The sequence below is a fragment of the Gorilla gorilla genome, chromosome X, assembly GCF_029281585.2.
Source record: "Gorilla gorilla gorilla isolate KB3781 chromosome X, NHGRI_mGorGor1-v2.1_pri, whole genome shotgun sequence".
In the NCBI taxonomy this organism is placed as follows: Eukaryota; Metazoa; Chordata; class Mammalia; order Primates; family Hominidae; genus Gorilla; species Gorilla gorilla.
The window spans coordinates 62,952,288-62,975,969 of NC_073247.2; the positions used below are offsets into that span (position 1 = coordinate 62,952,288).

A 23,682-nucleotide genomic window follows, 5' to 3' on the forward strand; every position below is an offset into this window, starting at 1 on the left:
TATGTTGGGATGGATGTGTGCAATCTGTTATGAATAAGCATACGGAGGAAGTCATGGGCAAAATCTGGGGAATCCATCCAGGCAAAACCAGAATGTAGGCTGGGCACAGTGGCTCAGGCCTGTAATCCCAGCACTTTGGGAGGCTGAGGCAGGCGGATTGCCTGAGCTCAGGGGTTCAAGACCAGCCTGGGCAACATGATGAAACCCCGTCTCTATTAAAATACAAAAAGAAATTAGCTGGGCGAGGCGGCGTGCTCCTGTAGTCCCAGCTACTCGGGAGGCTGAGGCAGCAGAATTGCTTGAGCCCAGGAGACGGAGGTTGCAGTGAGCCGAGCCTGGGTGACAGAGCAAGACTCCCTCTCCAAAAAAAACACACACAACGTAATCCTCTTGGACCAGTCTTTCCTTCATGAGATGCCATGATCATTTTTTATCAGCTCGGAAGACCTTTAACAGTGTATGTATACTAGTTCAATGACACTATCACAGAAAAAAATAATTTCTGCTAATAGAAAACAACGAATGTTAAAGCACTCACGCATACTCCCAATCAGCTCAGGAGGTTGTAAACTTCGTCTTGGTCTAGGCCTACATGTTGATCTTCCTCGCCAAATTATATTTCACTCTGCAAAGAGAATACAGAACACTGTGATTGGGAAATGGCACTTGAGAGGATAGCTATATTTGAGCACTTCCATGGCCAAATGTTAACTTGTCACTTTTTTAAAGTTTGGAAATACTTTGAAGGTAAGTCCCAGGGCAAGTATAAGTTTGTGTGTCTTCTGAATAGAATGCTTGCACAATCACTTAAGGTGGTCAAGCTATCAATGTCTTAAGGCTCCTGGCAAGAGATACTGGATATCTCTGATGTGGTTTGGTTTCACAGCTGGAATTTCCATCATGGAGACATGTAGGAAAATAGAACTAGAGAATTAAACTGGGAGTGACCACAGTGTTTGTCACATACCCATTTCCTGGTCCCAGTTCCTCCCTAAAATCAAGTTTTGCTCGACCACAAAGCCCCGTCCATTCAAACCTCCTGGAGTTGAGAAGTTGCAACACAGCACTGGGCACTCCTCACTGGACACCTGTGCCTGGCATTCTACAGACCTCGGGGCCGAGGTCACCAACCCGCAGCCTTCCCAGTTCCCAGGCCCCTTCCTTGCCACCCACGCCGTCCCTGCCTGGGTCCCCCCTGGGGAATCTACAATCTGTCCTCTGTCGGGGGCTTGAGGCATTTCTGGGACTCAGATACCTCCAACATCTCCCCCAGTATGCACCCCATCATAACCCAGTCCCCCCCATGCCGAGGCCCTCCTTCCTCCCTAGCTGTGGCCCCGACAAAAAAGAAGGCCCATGGCTGCAGTGCCACATATAAAGGATGAAGTCCTCGAGGCCCTTCTCCCTCTGAGTCTCCCTCCCACCGATGACCCTCTGGAAGCCTGCTGGCTCCTCCTCACCCTCACTCACACTTCAACTCCCAGTTGGATTGGCCTGTGGACCTACCTGCTGCATCTCAGTAGGAGAGAAAGAATCTAGACCTTAGGAACTTGGCTTCACAGCTCCAAGGCATTCACCACCAGGGCGAAGGGGTAGAGTAGAAGACGCCCAGTGAACATGTGCACTGAGGTGGGCGCCCAAATAGCATGCGCAGTGAGATGTGCGCTTGCCTTAAGGGCTGTGGTGTCCCTCCTCGTCCCCCCTCCCCCTGCTCTTTCCTCCATCCCTTCCTAGGACCCCACTAAGGACTTTGGAATCCATCCTCCCTGTGTGTTTTTTTTATGCCTCTGAGACTCAAATACCCCAATATCACCGTTCAAAACTCACTCCGTGTTCACCTGACCCTCCTCCCCTCTACGGCCCTTGTTCCTCCCTTTTCCAGGCCCCTCAAGGGAGCAAGTGCATGGTGGTGTTGCTGACTTCTAGTAGGAGGATGAGGCTCTCTGTCAGGCCACGGACCAAGTGGCCCAACCCATGGGAAGTCTGCCCACTTTCCCTCACACTCACTCACACTTCAACTTCTGGGAGGACTGATCTGTGGACCCACCTGATGTGTCATAGTCAGCAAGAAAGAAGTCAGGACATTTCCTCCCACAGCTCTGCAGGGACAGAAGGCAGACAGCAAGACCCATGGGCAGCAGGAACTTGCGTAGGAAGGAACATGCACATTGAGCCAGGGACTTTCAGGGACAGCCAGAGTTTCCTCACTGTCACCGTGATAACAGCAGCTGCTGCCATCACACTGGCTGCAGCAGGGAGGCCCAGCCAGGGCTGCACACTCTGTGGAGGCAGCAGGAGCCAGGGACAAGTGGGATCCCCACCTTTTACGAGGTGGGGAGGGAGCTCCTGGGTGCACCTGCAGCTGCCCAAACGGCAGCTGTAGACCCAGACCTCTAGCTCCATGGAGCAGGCATATTGTGGCTACAGATCCAAGCCTCCCTGTCCTCTTGGGGGGACTGTGAGCAAGCAGGAACCCTGCCCTCCCGGGTGCAGCTGCAGCCAAACGATATATGGCTGCAGACCCAGGAGCTGGGGACAGGTGGGAGCCCCACCCCTTCAGAGTTGGTGGGTTGGGAGCTCCCCAGGAGCAGCTGCAACTGCCCTCCCAGGTGCAAGACCCAGGCGTGTCTGCAGCCTGCACTCTCTGAAGCCCAGGAAGGCCCCCACTGTCCCTGCAGGCTTGGAAGTGTCAGCTCCCACTGCCTGATCTCTCCCTGCTCCCAGCACCCACTCTGATTTCAGAGCAGGTTGGGAGCTGAGCCCCTGCACTGTCACAGCTCAGCCAAGTGTGCACATGGCCAGGCCAGCACTGGCATGCCAGCCCCCTGCCACCTCAGACACCTCCAGAATTTGATTTTTGAGGAACATGAGAGGGGAAGCCAAGGGGGTGCTGAGGGCAGCTGGGCAGAGGCCTGCAGGTGCCTCTTGGTGTGAGCAGCCTGGGCACCATAGACTGCAGTGGGAGGCAGACAGGCTCCAGAGCAGAAGGGGGCGGTCCCTGGTAAGGACCCACCTTCAGACCAGGGACTGGCCAGGCAGCCAATCCCAGAGACCAGAGTGTGGACTTGTGGTGCCTTTTCTGGGCCGATCCATGGCCACCCATGGACCAACGTACATGCACTTTCTCCCCTCTGAGGTCCATAAATGCCTGGGACTCAGCCAGAGCAGGGCAAAGGATGGAGAGACAATGGGACGACCAGCTGCAGAGAGGAGCTACCCTCTCCAGTGCCTCCTCTCTGCTGAGAGCTGCAGACATTGGAAAGACCTGCCTGCAAAGAGAAGCCACACTCTTCAGGGCCTCCTCTCTGCTGAGAGCTGAACACTTGAGCGAACAACCTGCCTACAGAGGAACTACCCACTGCGGATCTCCTCTGAGCTGTTCTAACACTCAATAAAGTTCCTCTTTGTCTTGTTTTTTTAAAAAGTGAATATACAATTTACTTAACATTCAAACTTCATTAAGACATGTGCAATATGGCAATTTTACTGGGGATTAAACCCTACCTAGGATGATTGCTTGCCGGAGCTTAGCAACAGGGTCCAGTTCACACTTAGCACTAATTAAATATTTTACTGAATAAATATAATACCAAACAAAATGCATTCAAATGCTTTCTAAAAAAAAAATTTAAAGTCCTTTCTACTCAGGCTAATGACAAACACAATAAAGGCAGATATGCTAGTTTAACATAATTGGCTGATTTTATACAGCACTTACATCTTTTAGTCCACAAGTATATTATTAAATCATAGAGAACATCTAATACAACCATTTCTACAGAACTAGGAAATAAATTTCTAAGAAAGAAAGATTTTACAGACCCCATCTTTTATACCCACCCCAACAGTCTAACTCTAAAGAGGATGAAGCCAATGACTTTCCTCACAAGAGCTCATGACTAATGTAGCTTTGCTATCAAAATCTATATTTCTGATCCATTATGAGCATTGAGACAAGATCCAAATAGTCCCAAAGAAAGAACCACAATGCATGTTGTCATTGCCTATTCAGCAACAGCGAACACTGCATCCAAAACTCTCATCCCAGGAATTAAATAAGGTCAGCCACATTCATGGGCATCTCCTTTACTGTAGTATTGTAGAAAGTCTCAATATCATGAAGAATCCTCTTGTCTTCTTCAGTAACAAAGTTTATAGCCACACCTTTCCTCCCAAATAGACCCCCTCTGCCAATTCTGTGAATATAGTTTTCACGATTGGTAGGTAGATCATAATTTATAACCAAAGACAGTTGTTGCACATCAATCCCACAAGCTAACAAGTCACTAGTGATCAGAACACGGCTTGACCCTGATCAGAATTCCCTCATGATAACATCTCTCTCCTTCTGGTCCATGTCACCATGCAGAGCAGAAACTGAAGTCTCTGGCATGCATTTTCTCAGTCAGCCAGTCCACTTTGGGCCTTGAGAAAAATAACAGCCTGCGTAATGGTCAGTGTCTCGTACAAGTCACAAAGTGTATCCAACTTCCATTCCTCTCTCTCAACATTAATATAAAACTGTTTGATTCCTTCAAGGGTCAATTATTCCTTTTTCACCAGAATTCGAATTGGATCTCTCATGAATTTTTTGGTCACTTCCAACACATCAGTTGGCATTGTGGCAGAAAGCAACACAACCTGAATACTTGTATTTAGTTTTTGGAAAATCTCATAGATTTCATCCTTAAACCCATGGCTCAACATTTCATCTGCTTCATCCAAAACAAGCATTTTTATCCATTTTGGAAAAAGATATCTTCTGTTTAACATATCAAACACTCTCCCAGGTGTACCAACAACAATATGTGGTGCTTCAGCCTGCAGTTTTTGCATTTCAATTCGAACATTTGTTCCACCAATGCAGACATGACAAGTTGCTCCCATATAGTCCCCAAGTGCCAGAATTACCTTTTGGATCTGTGGAGCCAGTTCTCTGGTGGGGGCCAGCATTAGTGCTTGGGTCTCCAACTGTTGCAGGATGGAAATAGCAAATGTGGCTGTCTTGCCAGTACCTGACTGAGCTTGAGCAATCACATCATACCCTTTCATACAGGTAATAATAGCTCTCTGCTGAATAGCAGAAGACTTCTCAAGATCGTAAGCATAGATGCCCCAAAGAAGAGACTCCTTTAAATTCATATCATCGAAGTTATCAACGATCTCATTACAGTTGCTCTCAATGGCACCATCAGGGTCCATTCCCTCTGGGCTGCCACGTTCTCTGTTATAATCCATGGAGCCACCAGACATGATCCAAAAAACCACTCAGTGCCCGACTGAAAAGTCCTCTTTGTCTTGTTTACCCTCCACTTGTCTGTGTACCTTATACTTCCTGGATGCAGGACAAGAACTTGAACAAAGGCGCCACCAGCCACAGAGGTTTCCAGCCAGAAAATCGACACCCCAAAGATCCCATAAAACCTGTATCCGCATCCACAGGGCATTTTTTAGTAAAAAGAAAGGGACTTAAGAGAGCTTTTGTTTCTTTGCCCAAACAATCTCCTGCATCAAGAAACACTGGAAACACACAGTCCCATGTCACCCTTAGTGGAGGATGTATTTCTTTTGTGACAGAAATAAGGAATTTTATGTCTGTATTTACACGTGCTTTTTCCTAAGGATGTTGCTCTGTTGCCAAGGCTGGAGGGCAGTGGCACAACTCCTGGGCTCAAACAATCCTCATGCTGCAGCCTCCCAAGTGGTTGGTATTACAGGTGTGGACACAACACCTGAGCAATTGATTCATTTATTTTTTAGAGAGTGGTCTCACTATGTTGTTCATGCTGGTCTCAAATTCTTGGGCTCAAGTGATCTTCCCACCTTGGCCAATTTTTATACATGCTTTGATTAATCACTTTTTTCTGTGATTCTGGGTTTTATGCCATGCTTCCAGTGAATGTAACAATAAAAGATCTTAGAGGGCAATAATCCTACTGCATTTCTAGTCAGACTAGACAATTATTACACTTCAGCTTTTACGTCACCATTATGCTTAAATGACATATTGACCAAGACATAGAATGAAAGATTCTGAGATTTTGACATTATTAACAAATCAACTTGAGAAATACACAATTGTGGACTATCAGGAAAATTATTGCCTTGAAACTCATGTAGGATAGGCAAGCCCCAAAGTTGGAGCTTATTCCAGGGGGGGTTCTTGGCTTTGCCTCGGAGAGAATTTAAGCATGAGCTGGTGGTGTTAGACAGCAATACTTTTATAGAACAGTACGGCTCCTTTCTGAACAGGGCTAACCTACAGGCAGTGCGCCAGGAGGCAGCAACCTATGGGCTCTTTGACAACTGTATTTATACTCATTTATACCCACTTTCAGTTCCATGTAAATGAAGGGGTAGGTTAATGCAAATTGAAGGGCGAGTTATTTAGAACTGTCTAGTAATGCAGGGGGGCAGGAGAGGGTGAACTTCTGGTTCATTGCCATGGCGGTTGTAAACTGTCATGGTGCTGGTGACAGTGTCATGTGCTAGTGAACAATGAAGGCAGCTAGAGATTCCTCAATCATCCACGGTCATCTCTGTCTGCGGGTTCATGAGGGTTTCTTCACCCTATCCTGTGAGGACCGTGAATTAAGTCCTGTCAGGACCCGGAATTAAGTGCTGTGTGTCTTCTACTTCAAAACTACAAGAGAACGCAGGGTTTTCTTTCTTATTAAAATCAGGTGTCCCTTTAATCATTCCAAGCATATTTTTTATTGCATGCAGCCATTCAAAGTTTGCTTTTTCACAAATATTTGGCCTAAATTTTCTATTCAGCTTCAGTTTCAGCTTAGGATATTTAGGAAGACAAAGCAGCCAAATTCTACACCAACAAGATTTCTGGCATCCCTATACTACTTTGTGATCCTGATAATTCTTATGTGACCATCATATCTAACCAATAATACATCATCAGTACTATAAACAAACCATAACATTTGGAGTTATGGTTATCATGTGAACATTCTCCTTCAATAATAGGTAATATTTTTAGACGTAACTTTGAATAAAAATCTATTTATGTGCTTAATATATTGATATACTGCCAGTCAGTGAAGGTACAAATGTATATTAATCATAGGTAGAGTAATAATCTGCCATATTTAATGATGATTGTAAAAACTCCTAATATTATGTATAGAAACAAAGAATAGTCTTTCAGATGAGTAATTGGGAAATAGATTGAGAGTTCAATAAAAAAAGAGCATACATAAGTTAGAAAATATCCAAAAGAATGTTATATTCTTCCTGATTAGACCCATGTTTATATAAATGTATACATTATAACATAAATATGTCCTTATATTGATACAAATTCTTGGTAAACATAGTGAAAAACATTCATTTGTATCATGTTTTTAATTTTGCTTGTTGAAAAATCACAAAACACATTGGTAACTTGATGGGGATGGCATGGAATCTATAAATTACCTTGGGCAGTATGGCCATTTTCACGATATTGATTCTTCCTACCCATGAGCATGGAATGTTCTTCCATTTGTTTGTATCCTCTTTTATTTCATTGAGCAGTGGTTTGTAGTTCTCCTTGAAGAGGTTCTTCATGTCCCTTGTAAGTTGGATTCCTAGATATTTCTCTTTGAAGCTATTGTGAATGGGATTTCACTCATGATTTGGCTCTCTGTTTGTCTGTTATTGGTGTATAAGAATGCTTGTGATTTTTGCACATTGATTTTGTATCCTGAGACTTTGCTGAAGTTGCCTATCAGATTAAGGAGATTTTGGGCTGAGACGATGGGGTTTTCCAGATATACAATCATGTCATCTGGAAACAGGGACAATTTGACTTCCTCTTTTCGTAATTGAATACCCCTTATTTTTTTCTCCTGCCTAATTGCCCTGGCCAGAACTTCCAACACTATGTTGAATAGGAGTGGTGAGAGAGGGCATCCCTCTCTTGTGCCAATTTTCAAAGGGAATGCTTCCAGCTTTTGCCCATTCAGTATGATATTGGCTGTGGGTTTGTCATAAATAGCTCTTATTATTTTGAGATACGTCCCATCAATACCTAATTTATTGAGAGTTTTTAGCATGAAGGGTTGCTGAATTTTGTCAAAGGCCTTTTCTACATCTATTGAGATAATCATGTGATTTTTGTCGTTGGTTCTGTTTATATGCTGGATTACGTTTATTGATTTGCATATGTTGAACCAGCCTTGCATCCCAGGGATGAAGCCCACTTGATCATGGTGGATAAGCTTTTTGATGTGCTGCTGGATTTGGTTACCAATGACTTTCTTCACAGAATTGGAAAAAACTACTTTAAAGTTCATATGGAACCAAAAAAGAGCCCGCACCGCCAAGTCAATCCTAAGCCAAAAGAACAAAGCTGGAGGCATCACGCTACCTGACTTCAAACTATACTACAAAGCTACAGTAACCAAAACAGCATGGTACTGGTACCAAAACAGAGATATAGACCAATGGAACAGAACAGAACAGAGCCCTCAGAAATAATGCCGCACATCTACAGCTATCTGATCTTTGACAAACCTGACAAAAACAAGAAATGGGGAAAGGATTCTCTATTTAATAAATGGTGCTGGGAAAACTGGCTAGCCATATGCAGAAAGCTGAAACTGGATCCCTTCCTTACACCTTATACAAAAATTAATTCAAGATGGATTAAAGACTTACATGTTAGATCTAAAACCATAAAAACCCTACAAGAAAACCTAGGCAATACCATTCAGAACATTGGCATGGGCAAGGACTTCATATCTAAAACACCAAAAGCAATGGCAACAAAAGCCAAAATTGACAAATGGGATCTAATTAAACTCAAGAGCTTCTGCACAGCAAAAGAAACTACCATCAGAGTGAACAGGCAAACCTACAGAATGGGAGAAAATTTTTGCAATCTACTCATCTGACAAAGGGCTAATATCCAGAATCTACAATGAACTCAAACAAATTTAGAAGAAAAAAACAAACAACCCCATCAACAAGTGGTCAAAGGATATGAACAGACACTTCTCAAAAGAAGACATTTATGCAGCCAAAAGACACATGAAAAAATGCTGATCATCGCTGGCCATCAGAGAAATGCAAATCAAAACCACAATGAGATACCATCTCACACCAGTTAGGATGGCGATCATTAAAAAGTCAGGAAACGCATCCCATTCCTGGGTATATACCCAAAGGATTACAAAACATGCTGTTATAAAGACACATGCACATGTTTGTTTATTGCAACACTATTCACAATAGCGAAGACTTGGAACCAACCCAAATGTCCAAAAATGATAGACTGGATTAAGAAAATGTGGCACATATACACCATGGAATACTATGCAGCCATAAAAAATGATGAGTTCATGTCCTTTTTAGGGACATGGATGAAGCTGGAAACCATCATTCTCAGCAAACTATCGCAAGGACAAAAAACCAAACACCACATGTTCTCACTCATAAGTGGGAATTGAACAATGAGAACACATGGACACAGGAAGGGGAACATCACACACCAGGGCCTGTTGTGGGGTGGAGGGAGGGGAGAGGGATAGCATTAGGAGATATACCTAATGTTAAATGATGAGTTAATGGGTGCAGCACACCAACATGGCACATGTATACGTATGTAACAAACCTGCACGTTGTGCACATGTACCCTAAAACTTAAAGTATAATAAAAAAAATTAAAAAAAGAAAAATTACAAAACACAGAAAATCATAAACAAAAATCTCAGCAATGGGAGATTTATAATAGTGCCCATTTAACTGCAGCATTATGAAGAATATCCATGGGTATTCGTTGTTTATTCAAAAATAAGTGTTTTCTAATTTGATGGAGAAAGCTTCCATTTAAATTTTGCTTTATTTTTCATTCCAAAATTACTAGAAGGTGCATAAGTGTTTCTATATCTTTATAATTTGAACTGATTTGGTGCTAATTTTCCATTTTATTCTTATTTTTATTTATCATGTTATATCCATACTGTTTTAATTTTTTTCATCTCAAGGGTTTTTGTTTGTGTGTACAAAGAGTATTAACTCTGTCACGTTATACAAAGAATAACTTTTCTGTTGATATATTGTTTCAAAATTGTTGATGACTTTTATTATTTTTTCTTCTTTAAAAATGTTTACTTAACAACTAATAATTATATATATTTATGGGGTACAATTTGATGATTTGATATATGTATACAATTTAAGATATGAGTGAGTTATAAAAGGGATTGGATAGAAGTGCAACAAATGTTTACCTCACACTGTGAAATTGTGGCTGTTTTTATTCTGCTATTCCATATTTTACAATTTTCTGTAAAAATCATCTACTACTTTTTAATCAGAAAAGAAATAATATCTTACATCAAGAAAATTAATATTAAATTCCTTTAGAGAGAATATGCAACCACAAATCCTTGATCAAATAAATAGCAATATGCTATTTACTTTATTATGGTAAACTTCTGGTTCATTGCCATGGCATTTATAAACTGTCATGATGCTGGTGGGAATGTCCCATGCTAATAAGCAATGAGGGCAGCCAGAAATCACCCTCACGGCCACCTGCTGGTTTCTGCCAGTTTCACTATCTGATCCTGTTTGGATCAGATCCTGTTTTAGTCATTAGGGTTATGACCAGAAAACAAGTCCTGCTGGTCTCCTACCTCACATACATGTTTGTGTATTCACATGAGCCTTGGGCCAAGTTCCCCCGACTGAAACCATGGTATCATAAAGCTGGATGATTTATGGAAGGGATACAGTAAGATCAGAAAGCAATCCATAATTTTCAATCTGTAGGTAAATAAATTAAACAATGGGTGAAAAAATGTATACAATAATGCAAAGCAGAATAATATGTATTAAATTAATGTGAGGTCAGCAAATTTTTCTTTAACAGGCCCTACAATAAGTATTTCAGTCTTGGTAAGCCATGTAGTTTCTGTGTCATATTGTTGTGTTTTAGAAATAATACTTTAAAATGTAAAAAAAAAAATACTTATCTCAAAAGATGTGCAAAAATAAGCCATAGACTGGATTTAGCTTTCAAGCCATAGACAGCTAGCCCCTGGATTATCTTTTAATTCAAATATTTGAATACTGTATTTTTGTACCAGTAGTCAAAATATTAACAAATGAGAGTTCTAACTTCAGATAAGATTTTGAAAGCCTCAAGAGAAAGTCACTCTAGCCCTGAAAATGAGCAATATCCTAATAATCTATAAAATTATAGGGGATTTACATGCTACTATAAAGACACATGCACACGTATGCTTATTGCGGCACTATTCACAATAGCAAAGACTTGGAACCAACCCAAATGCCCATCAATGATAGACTGGATTAAGAAAATGTGGCACATATACACCATGGAATACTGTGCAGCCATAAAGAAGGACGAGTTCATGTCCTTTGCAGGGACATGGATGAAGCTGGAAACCATCATTCTGAGCAAACTATCACAAGGACAGAAAACCAAACACCACATGTTCTCACTCATAGGTGGGAAGTGAACAATGAGAACACTTGGACACAGGGCGGGGAACATCACAGCTTGGTGGGGTGGTGAACGGGGGAGGGATAGCATTAGGAGAAATACCTAATGTAAATGACGAGTTAATGGGTGCAGCACACCAACATGGCACATGTATACCTATGTAACAAACCTGCAGGTTGTGCACATGTACCCTAGAACTTAAAGTATAATAATAATAAAAAATTTATAGGGGATTTATTAGATCATGATCTAAAAAAGATCATCAAGGTAACAAGGCAGCCATGGGAACTGATACAAAAGGGCGACTAGTCCCTCTAAGGAGAGATGAGACACACAAACTGCGTCACTTCTGGCAGAGCACATGTGGAGGAAGTGACAGTCATAAAAGTGAGTAAGAAGGAAACAACTAAAAATGTAACAAATTCGTAAAGGCCAAACATACGCAATTGAGAGAGCTGGAATCCCTGGAAGTCTCAGAGACAAGTGGAATTCACATCCACAGACAGAGTGAGATCCTGTCTCAAAAAAAAATTGTCTGAGTTTATAATACTGGATAAAAAGGTAAGAACGAAAATAACAGATGCTGGTGAGTTTGTGCAGAAAAAGCAACACTTGCACCCTGTTGGTTGGCGTATAAAAATTAGTTCAACCATTGTGGAAAGGAGCGTGGAGATTCCTCAAAGACTTAAAAATAGAAATACCATTTTGACACAGCAATCCCATTGCTGGGAATATACCCAAAGGAATACAAATCTTTCTATTATAAAGACATGCACATGTATGGTCATTGCAGCACTATTCACAATAAGAAACACATGGAATTAACCTAAATGCCCATCAATAGTAGACTGGATAAAGAAAATGTGGTACATATACACCATTGACTACTATGTGCCCATTTTAAAAAGCGAGATCATATCATTTGCAGGAACATGAATAGAGCTGGAGGCCATTATCCTTAGCAAACTAATGCAAGAAATGAAAACTAAATACCACAAGATCTCACTTATAAGTGGGAACTAAATGATGAGAACACACGGACACATAGAGGGGAACAACACCCACTGGAGCCTGTTGGAGGGTGGAGGGCGGGAGGAGGGAGAAGGTCAGAAAAATATCTAATGGGTACTGGGTTTAATACCTGGGTGATGAACTAATCTGTACAACAAACCCCTACGACACAAGTTTACCTAGGTAACAAACCTGCACATGTACCCCTCAACCCAAAATAAAAGTTTCATAAAAACGCACAAAAATTGTGAAATATTCTGATCTTTCTACTGAGAAAAAAAATCAGTTCATTTCTTTTTATTAAAAAGGGAAGGGAGGAATGGAGGAAGGGAGGAAGGGAGGAAGGAAGGAAGGGAGAGAGGGAGGGAGGGAGGGAGGGAGGGGATAAGGAGAGAAGGAGAAGAAAACAGAAAAGAAAAACAGGGCTGAACAAATGTATCTATCTCTACCCAAACAGCTCTTGATGAGAAGGCACTTTGAGCAAGTTGAGTGTCAAGTAACATAAATCAGAGGGTCATAATCATCTCCATTTACAGCCTTTCAAAAGTTATTCTGGCTAGTTTTTTTTATTATACTTTAAGTTTTAGGGTACATGTGCACAACGTGCAAGTTTGTTACATATGTATACATGTGCCATGTTGGTGTGCTGCACCCATTAACTCGTCATTTAACATTAGGCATATCTCCTAATGCTATCCATCCCACCTCCCCAGTTTTTCTGAGCGATTCAATCCTGCCTTGGGCTCCACTGAATGCAGTGTATTCTCCTGAAGGGCACCTCTTCCGTGGATTAACAGCCCAGCTGAGGACCAAAAGAGACTGGTTAGTTTAGGGAAAAAAGGAAAAGAAAAATATAAAAGACCAACATTTCCTCCCCCATGATATTGTTCTCCTTTTTACGTTTCCCACTCAATCTACAGAAGGATATTTGAACCCCAAAATGTCAAAGCTAAGAGAGCTCTGAGAGATCATCTGATATAGGCATTTTTCAAAGAACTTTTAGCACCATAACACTTCTGTAAAATGAAATTTTATCCAAAACCCTACTGCAGAAAATGGTGGGATAAAATAATATTTTTAGACAAATATATCACTTTAGTTTCAAGTTATCTTTCTATAAAGGCTGTAAAATAGTTTGATTTAGGTTCTTTTGAAGAACCTTACAAATTATTCTGTGGATTTCTTCATAACACTTCAGTTTTATATTAACTTCTGCATCTAATTTTTTGGTATTTTTATTGTGGTGCAGCTGCAAGAAGATCTTGATTTTCACAGTACATTTATCAGTAATCCGTATCTTGAAAAAACCCACGTTAAAAATAAATAAGTTACAAGCAAAGGATAGAAGAAGATATAACCCCACAAATACGAATCAAATAAAAACTGGAGGGATTAATACCTCACAAAGCACACTTTATAGTGGAGATTATTACAAGGGACAAAGTGGGACATTACATAATAATCATACAGAGGTGCATTGATTCAGGAGACAGAAACACCATGAGTATGTATGCACCTTCAAAATACATGAGGCAAAATCGATACATCAGAAAGAAGAAATAGACACACACGCAGTTATAGTAGAACCCTTCAACACTCCCGCCAGCAATTGGTAGAAAGAGTGTACAAAAACACCAGGATATATACATGCAGAAGGCTTAAACAACACTATTAAACAACTTGGCCTAATTGATATCCATAGAGCAACAGCAGAATGCATATTCGTCTCAAGTGCTCATGGAATGTTCACCAAGATAAACCATATTATAGGCCGAAAAACAAATATCAACAAATTCAAAAGGAATGAAAACTTATAAAACATGTTTCGTGACCACAAAAGAATTCAAATAGAAATTACTTGTAGAAAGATATCTAGAATCCATGAAATAGCAGAAATTAAACAAAACTTTTAAGTAATGCAGGGATGAAAGAAGAAATTGTAAGGAAAATTTTATTTTTATTTTTATTTTTTTTTATACTTTAAGTTTTAGGGTACATGTTCACAACATGCAGATTAGTTACACATGCATACATGTGCCAGATTGGTGTGCTGCACCCATTAACTAGTCATTTAACATTAGGTATATCTCCTAATGCTATCCCTCCCCCTCCCCCCCACAACAGGCCCCGGTGTGTGATGTTCCCCTTCCTGTGTCCATGTGTTCTCATTGTTCAATTCCCACCTATGAGTATATTTTTATTTTTTATTATACTTTAAGTTCTACTTTAAGTTCAAATGTGCACAACAAGCAGGTTTGTTACATAGGTATACATGTGCCATGTTGGTTTGCTGCACCCTTTAACTCGTCATTTACATTAGGTATTTCTCCTAATGCTATCCCTCACCCTGTCCCCCAGCCCACGACAGGCCCCAGTGTGTGGTGTTCCCCACCCTGTGTCCAAATGTTCTCATTGTTCAATTCCCACCTACGAATGAGAGCATGAGGTGTTTGGTTTTCTGTCCTTGTGATAGTTTGCTCAGAATGATGGTTTCCAGCTTCATCCATGTCCCCACAAAGGACATAGCCTCATCCTTTTTTATGGCTGCATAGTATTCCATGGTGTATATGTGCCACATTTTCTTAATCCAGTCTATCTTTGACGGACATTTGGGTTGGTTCCAAGTCTTTGCTATTGTGAATAGTGCTTCAAAAAACATACATGTGCATGTGTCTTTATAGTAGCATGATTTATAATTCTTTGGGTATATACCCAGTAATGGGATCACTGGATCAAATGGTATTTCTAGTTCTAGATCCCTGAGGAATCACCAGACTGACTTCCACAATGGTTGAATTAGTTTACACTCCCACCAACAGTGTAAAAGTGTTCCTATTTCTCCACATCCTCTCCAGCACCTGTTGTTTCCTGACTTTTTAATGATCACCATTCTAACTGGTGTGAGATGGTATCTCATTGTGGTTTTGATTTGCATTTCTCTGATGACCAGTGATGATGGGCATTTTTTCATGTGCCTGTTGGCTGCATAAATGTCTTCTTTTGAAAAGTGTCTGTTCATATCCTTTGTCCACTTTTTGATGGGGTTGTTTGATTTTTTTCTTGTAAATTTGATGGAGTTCATTGTAGATTCTGGATATTAGCCCTTTGTCAGATGAGTAGATTGCAAAAATTTTCTCCCTTTTTCTAGGTTGCCTTTTCACTCTGATGGTAGTTTCCTTTCCTGTGCAGAAGCTCTTGAGTTTAATTAGATCCCATTTGTCAATTTTGGCTTTTGTTGTCATTGCTTTTGGTGTTTTAGTCATGAAGTCCTTGCCCATGCCAATGTCCTGAATGGTATTGCCTAGGTTCTCTTCTAGGGTTTTTATGGGTTTAGGTCTAACATTTAAGTCTGTAATCCATCTTGAATTAATTTCTGTATAAGGTGTAAGGAAGGGATCCAGTCTCAGCTTTCTACATATGGCTAACCAGTTTTCCCAGCACCATTTATTAAATAGGGAATCCTTTCCCCATTGCTTGTTTTTGTCAGGTTTGTCAAAGATCAGATAGTTGTGGATGTGTAGTGTTATTACTAAGGCCTCTGATCTGTTTCATTGGTCTATATCTCTGTTTTGGTACCAGTACCATACTGTTTTGGTTACTTTATCCTTGTAGCGTAGTTTGAAGTCAGGTAGCCTGATTTCTCCAGCTTTGTTCCTTCTCCTTAGGATTGTCTTGGCAAGGCAGACTCTTTTCTGGTTCCATATGAACTTTAAAGTAGTTTCTTCCAATTCTGTGAAGGAAGTCATTGGGAGCTTGATGGGGATGGCACTGAATCTATAAATTGCCTTGGGCAGTATGGCCATTTTCACAATATTGATTCTTCCTATCCATGAGCATGGAATGTGCTTCCATTTGTTTGTGTCCTTTTTTACTTCGTTGAGCAGTGGTTTGTAGCTCTCCTTGAAGAGGTCCTTCACATCCCTTGTAAGTTGGATTCCTAGATATTTTATTTTCTTTGTAGCAATTGTGAATGGGAGTTCACTCATGATTTGGCTCTCTGTTTGTCTGTTATTGCTGTGTAAGATTGCTTGTGATTTTTGCACATTGATTTTGTATCCTGAGACTTTGCTGAAGTTGCTTACCAGCTTAAGGAGATTTTGGGCTGAGACGATGGGGTTTTCTAGATATACAATCATGTCATCTCTAAACAGGGACAATTTGACTTCCTCTTTTCCTAATTGAATACCCTTTATTTCCTTCTCCTGCCTGATTGCCCTGGCCAGAACTTCCAACACTATGTTGAATAGGAGTGGTGAGAGAGGGCATCCCTCTCTGGTGCCAGTTTTCAAACGGAGTGCTTCCAGGTTTTGCCCATTCAATATGATATTGGCTGTGGATTTGTCATAAATAGCTCTTATTGTTTTGAGATATGTCCCATCAATACCTAATTTATTGAGAGTTTTTAGCATGAAGGGCTGGTGAATTTTGTCAAAGGCCTTTTCTACATCTATTGAGATAATCATGTGGTTTTTGTCGTTGGTTCTGTTTATATGCTGGATTACGTTTATTGATTTGTGTATGTTGAACCAGCCTTGCATCCCAGGGATGAAGCCCACTTGATCATGGTGGATAAGCTTTTGGATGTGCTGCTGGATTCGGTTTGCCAGTATTTTATTGAGGATTTTTGCATCGATGTTCATCAGGGATATTGGTCTAAAATTCTCTTTTTTTGTTGTGTCTCTGCCAGGCTTTGGTATCAGGATGATGCTGGACTCATAAAATGAGTTAGGGAGGATTCTCTCTTTTTCTATTGATTAGAGTAGTTTCAGAAGCAATGGTACCAGCTCCTCCTTGTACCTCTGGTAGAATTCAGCTGTGAATCCATCTGGTCCTGAACTTTTCTTGGTTGGTAAGCTATTAATTGTTGCCTCAATTTCAGAGCCTGTTCTTGGTCTATTCAGAGATTCAACTTCTTCCTGGTTTAGTCTTGGGAGGGTGTATGTGTCCAGGAATTTATCCGTTTCTTCTAGATTTTCTATGCAAATAAGCATAGAGGTGTTTATAGTATTCTCTGATGGTAGTTTGTATTTCTGTGGGATCAGTGGTGATATCCCCTTTATCATTTTTTGTTGCGTCTATTTGATTCTTCTCTCTTTTCTTCTTTATTAGTCTTGCTAGCAGTCTATCGATTTTGTTGATCTTTAAAAAAAAAACCAGCTCCTGGATTCACTGATTTTCTGAAGGGTTTTTTGTGTCTCTATCTCCTTCAGTTCTACTTTGATCTTGTTATTTCTTGCCTTCGGCTAGCTTTTGAATGTGTTTGCTCTTGCTTCTCTAGTTCTTTTAATTGTGATGTTAGGGTGTCAATTTTAGATCTTTTCTGCTTTCACTTGTGGGCATTTAGTGCTGTACATTTCCCTCTACACACTGCTTTAAATGTGTCCCAGAGATTCTGGTATGTTGTGTCTTTGTTCTCATTGGTTTCTAAGAACATCTTTATTTCTGCCTTCATTTCGTTATTTACCCCATAGTCATTCAGGAGTAAGTTGTTCAGTTTCCATGTAGTTGTGTGGTTTTGAGTGAGTTTCATAATCCTGAGTTCTAATTTCATTGCACTGTGGTCTGACAGACAGTTTGTTATAATTTCTGTTCTTTTGCATTTGCTGAGGAGTGCTTTACTTCCACCTATGTGGTCAATTTTGGAATTAGTGTGATGTGGTGCTGAGAAGAATGTACATTCTGTTGATTTGGGGTGAAGAGTTCTGTAGATGTCTATTAGGTCTGCTTGTTGCAGAGCTGAGTTCAAGTCCTGGATATCCTTGTTAACCTTCTGTCTCGTTCATCTGTCTAATGTTGACAGTGGGGTGTTAAAGTCTTCCATTATCATTGTGTGGGAGTCTAAGTGTCTTTGTAGGTCTCTAAGGGCTTGTTTTATGAATCTGGGTGCTCCTGTATTGGATGCATGTATATTTAGGATAGTTAGCTCTTCTTGTTGAATTGATCCCTTTACCATTATGTAATGGCCTTCTTTATCTCTTTTGATCTTTGTTGGTTTAAAGTCTGTTTTATCAGAGACTAGGATTGCAACCCCAGTTTTTTGTTTGTTTGTTTGTTGTTTGTTTTGTTTTGTTGTTTTGTTTTTTTTGCTTTCCATTTGCTTGTAAGGCAGGCCTGGTGGTGACAAAATCTCTCAGCATTTGCTTGTCTGCGAAGGATTTTATTTCTCCTTCACTTATGAAGCTTAGTTTGGCTGGATATGAAATTCTGGGTTGAAAATTCTTTTCTTTAACAATGTTGAATATTGGCCCCCACTCTCTTCTGACTTGTAGCGTTTCTGCTGAGATATCCACTGTTAGTCTAATGGGCTTGCCTTTGTGGGTAACCTGACCTTTCTCTCTGGCTGCCCTTAACATTTTTTCCTTCATTTCAACCTTGGTGAATCTGACAATTATGTGTCTTGGGGTTGCTCTTCTCGAGGAGTATCATTGTGGTGTTCTCTGTATTTCCTGAATTTGAATGCTGGCCTGCCTTGCTAGGTTGGGGAAGTTTTCCTGCATAATATCCTGAAGAGTGTTTTCCAGCTTGGTTCCATTCTCCCCGTCACTTTCAGGTACACCAATCAGACGTAGATTTGGACTTTTCACATAGTCCCATATTTCTTGGAGGCTTTGTTTGTTTCTTTTTACTCTTTTTTCTCTAAACTTCTCTTCTTGCTTCATTTCATTAATTTGATCTTCAATCACCATTACCCTTTCTTCCACTTGATCGAATCGGCTACTGAAGCTTGTGCATGTGTCACGTAGTTCTCATGCCATGGTTTTCAGCTCCATCAGGTCATTTAAGGTCTTCTGTACAGTGTTTATTCTAGTTAGCCATTCATCTAATCTTTTCAAAGTTTTTTAGCTTCCTTGCAATGGGTTCAAACATCCTCCTTTAACTTGGAGAAGTTTGTTATTACCGATCTTCTGAACCCTACTTCTGTCAACTCGTCAAAGTCATTCTCCGTCCAGCTTTATTCTGTTGCTGGTGAGGAGCTGCAGTCCTTTGGATGAGAAGAGGTATTCTGGTTTTTAGAATTTTCAGCTTTTCTACTCCGGTTTCTCCCCATGTTTGTGGTTTTATGTACCTTTGGTCTTTGATGATGGTGACCTACAGATGGGGTTTTGGTGTGGATGTCCTTTTTGTTAATGTTGATGCTATTCCTTTCTGTTTGTTAGCTTTCCTTCTAACAGTCAGGTCCCTCAGCTTCAGGTCTGTTGGAGTTTGCTGGAGGTGCACTCCAGACCCTGTTTGCCTGGGTATCACCAGCAGAGGCTGCAGAACAGCAAATATTGCAGAATAGCAAATATTGCTGCCTGATCCTTCCTCTGGAAGCTTTGTCTCAGAGGGGCACCCATCTGTATGAGACATCAGTTGGCCCCTACTGGGAAGTGTCTCCCAGTTAGTCTACATGGAGGTCAGGGACTCACTTGAGGAGGCAGTCTGTCCATTCTCAGAGCTCAAACACCTTGCTGGGACAACCACTGCTCTCTTCAGAGCTGTCCAACAGGGATGTTTAAGGACGTTTAAGTTTGCAGAAGTTTCTGCTGCCTTTTGTTCAGCTATGCCCTGCCCCCAGAGGTTAAGTCTACAGAGGCAGACAGGCCTCGTTGAGCTGCAGTGGGCCCCACCCAGTTCAAGCTTCACTTCGTTTACCTACTCAAGCCTCAGCAATGGCAGACGCCCCTCCCCCAGCCAGGCTGCAGCCTCGCAATTCGATCTCGGACTGCTGCGCTAGCAGTGAGCAAGGCTCTGTGGGCATGGGACCTGCTGATCCAGGTACGGGATATAATTTCCTGGTGTGCCATTTGCTACAACCACTGGAAAAGCACAGTATTTAGGTGGCAGTGCCCCGATATTCCCGGTACAGTCTGTCACATCTTCTCTTGGCTAGGAAAGGGAAATCCCTTGATCCCTTGCACTTCTCATGTGAGGCGATGCCCCGCCCTGCTTCAGCTCACCCTCTGTGGGCTGCACCCACAGTCCAACCAGTCCCAATAAGATGAACCACGTATCTCAGTTGGAAATGCAGAAATCACCCATCTTCTGCGTCGGTCACACTGGGAGCTGCAGACCGGAGCAGTTCCTCTTCAGAACCGGACCTCACAGAGAAAATTTTAAAATAAAAATGCAACATATCAAACTTTGCAAGATGAAACTAAAGCATACAGGGAAATGTATACCATTCAATACTCACATCAGAAAGGAAGAAAAGTCTTAAATTGGCCAGGCATGGTCAGGCAAGGTGGCTCACGCCTGTAATCCCAGCACTTTGGGAGGCTGAGATAAGAGGATTGCTTGAGACCAGGAGTTCAAGAACAGCCTGGTCAACATAGGGAGGCTCTATTTCTAATTTTTTTAAAAAAATGCATCATAGAACTAAATGTAAAAGCTAATGTTACAACACTTGTAGAAGAAAATGTATGAGGATGTCTGACATCATGTTAGACAAAGACAGGATACAAAAAGCACAGACTATGAAATAAAAAATTCATAAACTGTTTTTAAGTTTATATACCTAAGTCCTATCATTATCCAGTGACTACTTACTTTTCTTTTTTTTTTTTTTTTTTTTTTTTTTTTTATTTTTAAATTTTTTTTTATTATACTTTAAGTTTTAGGGTACATGTGCACATTGTGCAGGTTAGTTACATATGTATACATGTGCCATTCTGGTGTGCTGCACCCACTAACTCGTCATCTAGCATTAGGTATATCTCCCAATGCTATCCCTCCCCCCTCCCCCCACCCCACAACAGTCCCCAGAGTGTGATATTCCCCTTCCTGTGTCCATGTGATCTCATGGATTAAGAAAATGTGGCACATATACACCATGGAATACTATGCAGCCATAAAAAATGATGAGTTCATGTCCTTTGTAGGGACATGGATGAAACTGGAAACCATCATTCTCAGTAAACTATCGCAAGACTACTTACTTTTCAAAGCATTATACAAATCACATGAAGAGGTCACTAGAGGTCTAATTGCCTAGAGAAATGTAAATTTTTCCTAGAAGTTCATGATGACTAAATCCCACCATTGCATTTAGTTTCCACAATACCCTTTAAGGAGAGCTGAATATTCATTATGCTAAAAAAAAAACTATGCCCTCCCCCAAGCCCCACAGACTCAGTCTTTGAGTCCCTGAAGAGCTGAAGAGATAACCCAAAGATCAGCCAAGGGGTCAAAGTAGTCTTGACTTTGTATCTCTGGAACATGCTCCAGGAAAATGTGGGAAGAGCAACAATATTCACAGCAAAAATGTCACAGCTAGAATTAACTGGAAACTTACTATATGCAAGGAACTGTCTTGACAACTGTACTTGTTTACACAGTCAGTGCTCTAAACTGCCTGCAAGAAGTAGATGACTTTACAAGTACTATTTCCAAAGAACAAATGGAGAAAGGAGGCACAGAGATGTTAAGTAACTTTCTCAATGTCACCCAGCAGTAAGCAGTGGAGCATGGGTCAGAGGCATCATGAAAACATCTGCTGTGCTACATATTTGTGCAATCAAGGGCAAGACCCAAAAGCTACTGCAAAATATTTATAATTTTACAGCATGGGACTGTACAATGAATGGAAATTTGATTTCTTCAGAAATCATTTAGAGATGGAGGCTTGAAAGGATTGGTCTGGGTATCATTTGGAGAAGGTGCCCTGAGTGTGTCATTACCATACCAGGCAGCACGTCAGTGTCAGCCCTGTAACCTGAAAGTCTTGAGTTTGTACATCAGAGAACAATCCAAACCTATCCCTTCTATACCTTCACAAAGGAGAAAGAAGCTGTGTGGCTGGGAAAGACTACTCCCCTGCTCTAGTAGTCCTCAAACAAGTTTCCATGAAAGTTGGAACCCAGAATCTTTTAAAAATGCAGACTCCAGGATTCACACCCAATGAATCTCATGTAGTGCGGCCACAATGGTGCCCTAGGATCTGGGAATTTACTGCCCAGCCTAGGGAACTTTCAGAAACCTTATTAAATCCCTTAGGTAGCAAGACTGTGTGCAATATACCCACTCTTCCCAGCACAGACAGGACGTTTAGAAGAGCGACCTCAGAGTACACGGGAACAGAGGACATGATGAACACAGTGTGAAAGTCACCACAAGGGTAAGACGATGAGTCTTATGAGAAGACCTTGCAACTCCTACTGGCCTTTCTCCCTGAAGGACTCAGTTTATCTCAAATCTCTTATCCTCATGGGTAGTGGATGGAAGGGTGCCAGGAAATGACCTTTTAGATCACAAAAGGGCATAGGCTTTTCTCAGGGACCATTGAACACATTGGATGGGAGGTGATGCAAGCTATTGTTCCCCTCCCACCAGCCTTGGTTTCTTTCTTCATGTCCCTCCACGGGAACCTAGAGCAATGTCAGGATGTAGGGCCAATGTCCCCTTCACTAACAGACTCCACACCCTCACCTGAGGAGTTCGTCTCCCCTCTCCTCCCTTAAGCTGTCCTTCTCCTGATCTCATCTGTGATCCCACAGCAGACAGCTGTCCCTGGCAGCCCGACAACCTAGCCTGGCCCCTTCCTCCTGTGTCCCAGCCTAGAGAGGGCTGTCCTCACCAAGGAGAAGGACACCTGTTCCAGGATCCCAGAGCCATGACTACCACAAAACCATCCTGAGCATCAGTGTCCCATGGCAGTGGTTGACCTATGAAATGAAGCTTCACCACACACCCCAGATGGCTCTGAAATACTTTCTTTTCTTTTTGTCTTATTTCAGACAGGGTCTCATTGTTGCTCAGCCTGGAGTGCAGTGGGGAAATCATGGCTCACCGTAGCCTTCACCACCCAGGCTCAAGCCATCCTCCCATCTCAGCCTCCCACGTAGCTGGGACTACATGCACACTCCACCACATCTGGGGTTGTTTTTTTGTTTGTTTGTTTGTTTGTTTTTGTAAAGATGAGGTATCCCTATGCTCCTCAGGCTGATCGCGAACTCCTGGGCTCAAGCAATACTTGTGCCTCGACGTCCCAACATGCTGGGATTAGAGGGCTGAGCCACCTCGCTTGGTCCTGAAAAACTTTTCTATCACAGAAAGCAAGACAGAGGAGGAAGGTGCCTTAACCCCTCCTAGGAAATATTGTGTCCTTTTCCACACTAGAGAGCTATTTCCTCTGTACTGACCACAACATTCCTATTCTTTTTATGTAAATAAGAAGACTGAGGGTACTTTCAATCCTAAACTTGTAATTTATAGCAAGAAAA

At 41.5% G+C, this 23,682-nt stretch overlaps 1 pseudogene; it reads right to left on the minus strand.

The window, feature by feature from the left end:
* Positions 1-3,946: 3,946 nt before the first annotated feature.
* On the minus strand, positions 3,947-5,253 carry LOC101124371 (eukaryotic initiation factor 4A-II-like; annotated as a pseudogene).
* Between the last annotated feature and the right edge of the window lie 18,429 nt (positions 5,254-23,682).